Source organism: Astatotilapia calliptera, chromosome 22 (genome assembly GCF_964374335.1).
Source record: "Astatotilapia calliptera chromosome 22, fAstCal68.1, whole genome shotgun sequence".
Classification (NCBI taxonomy): Eukaryota; Metazoa; Chordata; class Actinopteri; order Cichliformes; family Cichlidae; genus Astatotilapia; species Astatotilapia calliptera.
In genome coordinates this window covers 31,745,818-31,754,191 of record NC_137442.1, presented here as the reverse complement: position 1 = coordinate 31,754,191, position 8,374 = coordinate 31,745,818, and the positions used below count along the sequence as shown (strand labels likewise).

Sequence of the window (8,374 nt, the reverse complement as noted above, 5' to 3'; positions counted from 1 at the left end):
TGTGTGTATTTAAGCCCTGTGTGTTCTCCTGCCTGTTGCCGGTTTGTCTGTATTACGCCGTGTCAGTCTGTGTTCCACGGTGTCCTGTTCCTCGTCTGCGTCTGCGTCTGCGTCTCTCTGCTTCTCATCCCGTTGTCGTATGCTCCCAGGTCTGTTATTTTTTTAGTTCTCCCAGTTTAGGTGTCTTCAGTTATTTGTTATGCCCCACTGTCTGTGAAGGTTCTCAGTCATCCAGGTCATCGTAGTCAAAGGAGCTTGCAAAGAAAAGCGTCTGGACTTCTTTAAGTTACTTGAAGACGTTTCACCTCTCATCCGAGAAGCTTCTTCAGTTCTGAGCTGTGTGAGCTAAGATGTTAAGTTATTCACATAATGAAAACCTATACTTTGTTTCGTGCGAGTTCCCCATTCAAATGCATGTAATAGTCAGAAATATAAATCCAAGCATCACACCTACTCCGAAGTTGATCCTCTTATCTGCCATGGGGGCTACCATTTCCCAGGCATCCCAGGCATCCCAGGCATCCCATCCCTTGCTGGGAAATGGTAGCCCATTTCCCAGCAAGGAGCGGTATGACAGCGTGGAGCTCCACGCCGTTCATATGTGTTGGGCCATAGCCTCCAATAGCATACACCATCCCATCTAGGACAGCGGTAGCAAAGCAGCTGCGAGACTTCGTCATGGGTGCCACAGGCTGCCACTCCTTCAGCTTCGAGACATACTTCTCCACAGACTGGAGGTAATACTGGCCGTCATAGCCTCCCAGGGCATACAGCTCTCCGGCCAGGACCACTACACCGAGAGTGCTGCGACACTCTGCCATACGCTCCACTGAAGACCACGTGTTGGTTTCGGGGTCCCAGCTTTCGACTGTGCTCTCGTGCCTCCGATAGCTAATGCCCTGCCTCATATGTGTGGCGATGCCTCCCACAACATAAACTTTGTGGTCCAGCACCGCCACTCCAAATTCATATCTGGGTACACTGAGAGGGGCCAGTCCTATCCATGAATCCGTCTGAGGGAAATACATTTCCGTGCTTTCCAATGTGGCAAACAGTCCAGCCTTGCCTCCTACTGCAAGCAGCACCTTTGGGACACACCTGGGTCGTGCAGACAACACAGTCTGATAGGACAGCCGGTGTTCAGGCATAAAGTGATATTTGAGGGCCTCATTGAGCAGATGCTTGCAGGCGTGGTCATCTCGTATAAGATGGTTGGCTTCATATAGGCGAGTGAGGAATTTGACGCTGAGCAGCGGAAGGCGAACACAGTGCAGCAGTTGAGCCAGATGCTGCTGTCTCTCAGTTACATCATATTTGATCCATGATTCGAGGGCATAAAATACAGTCTCCTCTGTGACTACCTTAAGGCAATCATTGGACACAATTTCATCCAACTCGGCTCTCGTCAGTTCAAAAAACTCCTCCGTTTGACAGACTTCCTCAAAGTTCTCACAGATGAACTTCGTTGCGGCCAAGCACAGGTCATGACAGCCGTAAGTCTCTGCAAAGCGGGAAATGCCTATACAGTTTCCAGCGTCCAGCTGGCTCTCTAAGAAGGAACAACACTCCTTAAGTACAAGCTTAACCTGGAGTAAGTTGGCAGCGGGTAGCAAAGATTCCACTGTCTCCTGGGAGATAAACACCGTCCCGGTATAAGCATACTCCACTATAGCCTGCAAGGCAGCTTCATCAATGCACTGGAACTCCACCTCAGAGGTCTCCTTTTCTGACAGGTTACACGTAAACATGGCCTTGAAATAAGGACTGATGCTGGCCAGCACTACTTTGTGGGCATGGATCTTGGCATCACCCACACGCAGCACAATGTCACATAGTTCGTGATCCTGCCGCAAGAGCTGGAGGCCTTGCAGCAGCTCCTCTGAGTGAGAACGTGTCAGACTTGCAAACATATAGGACTGGTCCTGCTGGTCCATCTGTAGTTTACAGCCCGTCTGGCGTGCCGCTGTAATGACCGATTTTGCAGTGGCGACGACAGCGAAGCCCGGGCGGCTATCAAGAAAACAACTAAATGCAACTAAATAAAGCCTTTTTGTACAACTTCATGAAGTTGGCTGTAACTTTTGATAGAAGGCTCAGACTCACATATTTATGGCTTTATCTTATAGAATTCAATATCCCCGTGCTGGGTTTTGCAGCTGTTTGAGCTAAGATTTTCCAGTTTTTCACATAATGAAAACGTATACTTTGTTTCATGCGAGTTCCCCATTCAAATGAATTGAAATCGCAAGAAACGCACTGTCCTCACGAAATAAAGCGTTTTTGTACAACTTCATATACATCTTATAGAATTCAATATCCCCGTGCTGGGCAAACAGGTTTTGCAGCTGTTTGAGCTAAGATTTTCAAGTTATTCACATAATGAAAACCTATACTTTGTTTCGGGCGAGTTTCCCATTCGTAACAGTGAGAAACGCACTGTCTTGACGAAATAAAGCGTTTTTGTACAACTTCATATAAATAGCTGTAACTTTTGATAGGAGACTCAGACTCACATATTTATGGCTTTATCTTATACAGGTGGAGGTGACACAAACCACCTGCAACTCAACACCTCAAAGACTAAGGAACTGGTTGTGGACTTCGGGAGGTCCAGAGAAGGTCCACTGCCGGTTCAGATAGAGGGGGAGGAGGTGTAGGTGGTCAACAAGTACAAGTACCTCGGGCTGTGGGTGGACAATAAACTGGACTGGTCATGCAACACAGAGCACCTGTATAAAAAAGCCCAAAGCCGACTGTACTTCCTCAGGAAGCTGAGGTCTTTTAACATCTGCAGGAAGCTCCTGAGGATGTTTTACCAGTCGGTGGTTGCTGGAGTACTTTTCTATGCTGTGGTGTGCTGGGGGAGCAGCACAGCAAAGAAGGACTCATCCAGGCTGGAGAAACTGATCAGGAAGGCTAGCTCTGTGGTCGGCATGAAGCTGGACACTCTGGTGAGAGTGGCAGAGAAAAGGACATTAAAGAAACTGATGGACATTATGAACAATGCTGGGCATCCTCTGCACACGGCCATTAACAACCAGAAGAGTCTTTTCAGTGACAGGTTGGTTCTCCCCAAGACAAGAACTAACAGACTTAAAAACTCCTTTGTCCCACACGCCATCAGACTGTTTAACTCCTCTCTGGAGGGGAGAGGGAGGGGAAACAGGAGGACAAAGGAGGGGGGAACAACTAAGCTGTAGTGCCTCTTCACCTCACTGCACCTTGTGCAATACTTTTTGTAAATAGTCAATGGTGCAATAGACTCAATACTTGAAATGTGCAATTCACTTGTATTTTTATTTTTATTCCTATTTATTCTATTTATCCCCTTCGTATATTTTATTTATATTTGTCTCTGTATTTATATATGTGTGTATATGTATGTATATATATATATATATATATATATATATATATATATATATATATATATAAAATTATTATTATTATTATTATTATTATTATTATTATTATTATTATTATTATTATGTAACCTCTGTCGGTGCTGTGCTTTTTGGAAATCGAATTTCCCAGAGGAACCCACCCGAGGGATTAATAAAGTTCTATCTTATCTTAATTCAATATCCCCGTGCTGGGCAAACAGGTTTTGCAGCTGTTTGAGCTAAGATTTTCAAGTTATTCACATAATGAAAACTTATACTTTGTGTCGGGCGAGTTCCCCTTTCAAATTAATTGAAATCGCAAGAAACGCACCGTCTTGGCGAAAGAAAGCGTTTTTGTACAACTTCATATAAATAGCTGTAACTTTTAATAGAAGACTCAGACATACATATTTATGGCTTTATCTTATAGAATTCAATATCCCCGTGCTGGGCAAACAGGTTTTGCAGCTGTTTGAGCTAAGATTTTAAAGTTATTCACATAATGAAAACCTATACTTTGCTTCGTGCGAGAACTCCTTTCAAATGAATGTAATAGTGCACTGTCTCGGCGAAATAAAGCGTTTTTGTACAACTTCATAAAGTTAGCTGTAACTTTTGATAGAAGTCTCAGACACACATATTTATGGCTTCATCTTATGGAATTCAATATCCCCGTGCTTGTCAAACAAGTTTTAAAGCTGTTTGAGCTAAGATTTTCAAGTTATTCACATAATGAAAACCTATACTTTGTTTCGGGCGAGAACTCCATTCAAATGCATGTAATAGTCAGAAACGCACTGTCTCGGCGAAATAAAGCGTTTGTGTACAACTTCATAAAGTTAGCTGTAACTTTTGATAGAAGTCTCAGACACACATATTTATGGCTTCATCTTATGGAATTCAATATCCCCGTGCTGGGCAAACAGGTTTTGCAGCTGTTTGAGTTAAGATTTTCAAGTTATTCACATAATGAAAACCTATACTTTGTGTCGGGCGAGAATTCCATTCAAATGCATGTAATAGCGAGAAACGCACTAACGTGGTGAAATAAAGCGTCTTTCATTGTCTTCATAAAGACAGCTGTAACTTTTGATAGAAGACTCAAAAATACATATTTATGGCTGTATCTTATAGAATTCAATATCCCCGTGCTGGGCAAACAGGTTTTGCAGCTGTTTGAGCTAAGATTTTCAAGTTATTCACATAATGAAAACCTATACTTTGTGTCGGGCGAGAACTCCATTCTAATGCATGTAATAGTCAGAAACGCACTGTCTTGACGAAAGAAAGCGTTTTTGTACAACTTCATGAAGACAGCTGTAGTTTTTGATAGAAGACTCAGAAATACATATTCATGGCTTTATCTTATAGAATTCAATATCCCCGTGCTGGGCAAACAGGTTTTGCAGCTGTTTGAGCTAAGATGTTAAAATTATTCACATAATGAATACCTATACTTTGTTTCGTGCGAGTTCCCCATTCAAATGCATGTAATCGTCAGAAACGCACTGTCTTGGCGAAATAAAGCCTTTTTGTACAACTTCTTAAAGACAGCTGTAACCTTTGATAGAATACTCAGATATACGTATTCATGGCTTTATCTTATAGAATTCAATATCCCCGTGCTGGGCAAACAGGGTTTGCAGCTGTTTGAGTTAAGATTTTCAAGTTATTCACATAATGAATACCTATACTTTGTTTCGTGCGAGTTCCCCATTCAAATGCATGTAATCGTCAAAACCGCACTGTCTTGGCGAAAGAAAGACTTTTTTCTACAACTTCATGAAGACAGCTTTAGTTTTTGATAGAAGTTTCAGAAATACATATTCATGGCTTTATTTTATATAATTCAATATCCCCGTGCTGGGCAAACAGGTTTTGCAGCTGTTTGAGCTAACATTTTCAAGTTATTCACAAAATGAATACCTATACTTTGTGTCGGGCGAGTTAAGATTTTCAAGTTATTCACATAATGAATACCTATACTTTGTTTCAGGCGAGTTCCCCATTCAAATGCATGTAATCGTCAGAAACGCACTGTCTTGGCGAAATAAAGCCTTTTTGTACAACTTCATGAAGACAGCTGTAGTTTTTGATAGAAGACTCAGAAATACATATTTATGGCTTTATCTTATAGAATTCAATATCCCCGTGCTGGGCAAACAGGTTTTGCAGCAGTTTGAGCTAAGATTTTCAAGTTATTCACATAATGAAAACTACTTTGTTTCGGGCGAGAACTCCATTCAAATGCATGTAATAGCGAGAAACGCACTAACGTGGTGAAATAAAGCGTTTTTCATGGTCTTCATAAATACAGCTGTAACTTTTGATAGATGACTCAGAAATACATATTTATGGCTTTATCTTACAGAATTCAATATCCCCGTGCTGGGCAAACAGGTTTTGCAGCTGTTTGAGCTAAGATTTTCAAGTTATTCACATAATGAAAACCTATACTTTGTGTCGGGCGAGAACTCCATTCAAATGCATGTAATAGTCAGAAACGCACTGTCTTGACGAAAGAAAGCGTTTTTGTACAACTTCATGAAGACAGCTGTAGTTTTTGATAGAAGACTCAGAAATACATATTCATGGCTTTATCTTATAGAATTCAATATCCCCGTGCTGGGCAAACAGGTTTTGCAGCTGTTTGAGTTAAGATTTTCAAGTTATTCACATAATGAAAACCTATACTTTGTGTCGGGCGAGAACTCCATTCAAATGCATGTAATAGTCAGAAACGCACTGTCTTGGCGAAATAAAGCCTTTTTGTACAACTTCTTAAAGACAGCTGTAACCTTTGATAGAAGACTCAGATATACATATTCATGGCTTTATCTTATAGAATTCAATATCCCCGTGCTGGGCAAACAGGGTTTGCAGCTGTTTGAGTTAAGATTTTCAAGTTATTCACATAATGAATACCTATACTTTGTTTCAGGCGAGTTCCCCATTCAAATGCATGTAATCGTCAAAACCGCACTGTCGTGGCGAAAGAAAGCCTTTTTTCTACAACTTCATAAAGTTAGCTGTAACTTTTGATAGAAGTCTCAGACACACATATTTATGGCTTCATCTTATGGAATTCAATATCCCCGTGCTTGTCAAACAAGTTTTAAAGCTGTTTGAGCTAAGATGTTAAAATTATTCACATAATGAAAACCTATACTTTGTGTCGGGCGAGAACTCCATTCAAATGCATGTAATAGTCAGAAACGCACTAACGTGGTGAAATAAAGCGTCTTTCATTGTCTTCATAAAGACAGCTGTAACTTTTGATAGAAGACTCAAAAATACATATTTATGGCTGTATCTTATAGAATTCAACATCCCCGTGCTGGGCAAACAGGTTTTGCAGCTGTTTGAGTTAAGATTTTCAAGTTATTCACAAAATGAAAACTACTTTGTTTCGGGCGAGAACTCCATTCAAATGCATGTAGTAGCGAGAAACGAACTAACGTGGTGAAATAAAGCGTTTTTCATGGACTTCATAAAGACAGCTGTAACTTTTGATAGAAGACTCAGACAAACATGTTTATGGCTTTATCTTATAGAACTCAATATCCCCGTGCTGGGCAAACAGAACAGGTTTTGCAGCCGTTTGAGCTAAGATTTTAAAATTATTCACATAATGAAAACCTATACTTTGTCTCAGGCGAGTTTCCCATTCAAATGCATGTAACAGTGAGAAACACACTGTCTTGGCGAAATAAAGCGTTTTTGTACAACTTCATATAAATCGCTGTAACTTTTGATAGAAGACTCAGACAAACATGTTTATGGCTTTATCTTATAGAACTCAATATCCCCGTGCTGGGCAAACAGAACAGGTTTTGCAGCCGTTTGAGCTAAGATTTTAAAATTATTCACATAATGAAAACCTATACTTTGTCTCAGGCGAGTTTCCCATTCAAATGCATGTAACAGTGAGAAACACGCTGTCTTGGCGAAATAAAGCGTTTTTGTACAACTTCATATAAATCGCTGTAACTTTTGATAGAAGACTCAGACAAACATGTTTATGGCTTTATCTTATAGAACTCAATATCCCCGTGCTGGGCAAACAGGTTTTGCAGCCGTTTGAGCTAAGATTTTAAAATTATTCACATAATGAAAACCTATACTTTGTCTCAGGCGAGTTTCCCATTCAAATGCATGTAACAAGTGAGAAACGCATTGTCTTGGCGAAATAAAGCGTTTTTGAACAACTTCATATAAATCGCTGTAACTTTTGATAGAAGACTCAGACAAAGATGTTTATGGCTTTATCTTATAGAACTCAATATCCCTGTGCTGGGCAAACAGAACAGGTTTTGCAGCCGTTTGAGCTAAGATTTTAAAATTATTCACATAATGAAAACCTATACTTTGTCTCAGGCGAGTTTCCCATTCAAATGCATGTAACAGTGAGAAACACACTGTCTTGGCGAAATAAAGCGTTTTTGTACAACTTCATATAAATCGCTGTAACTTTTGATAGAAGACTCAGACAAACATGTTTATGGCTTTATCTTATAGAACTCAATATCCCCGTGCTGGGCAAACAGGTTTTGCAGCCGTTTGAGCTGAGATTTTAAAATTATTCACATAATGAAAACCTATACTTTGTCTCAGGCGAGTTTCCCATTCAAATGCATGTAACAAGTGAGAAACGCATTGTCTTGGCGAAATAAAGCGTTTTTGAACAACTTCATATAAATCGCTGTAACTTTTGATAGAAGACTCAGACAAACATGTTTATGGCTTTATCTTATAGAACTCAATATCCCCGTGCTGGGCAAACAGGTTTTGCAGCCGTTTGAGCTGAGATTTTAAAATTATTCACATAATGAAAACCTATACTTTGTCTCAGGCGACTTTCCCATTCAAATGCATGTAACAGTGAGAAACGCATTGTCTTGGCGAAATAAAGCGTTTTTGAACAACTTCATATAAATCGCTGTAACTTTTCATAGAAGACTCAGACAAACATGTTTATGGCTTCATCTTAT

The 8,374-nt window shown here is 40.3% G+C and overlaps 1 pseudogene across 1 annotated transcript; it reads right to left on the bottom strand.

Moving 5' to 3' along the window:
- Nucleotides 1–470: 470 nt before the first annotated feature.
- Nucleotides 471–2,014, bottom strand: LOC145423427 (kelch-like protein 28 pseudogene; annotated as a pseudogene). The gene has a single exon (XR_013904469.1). The product of XR_013904469.1 is annotated as a kelch-like protein 28 pseudogene (transcript).
- Nucleotides 2,015–8,374: the final 6,360 nt, after the last annotated feature.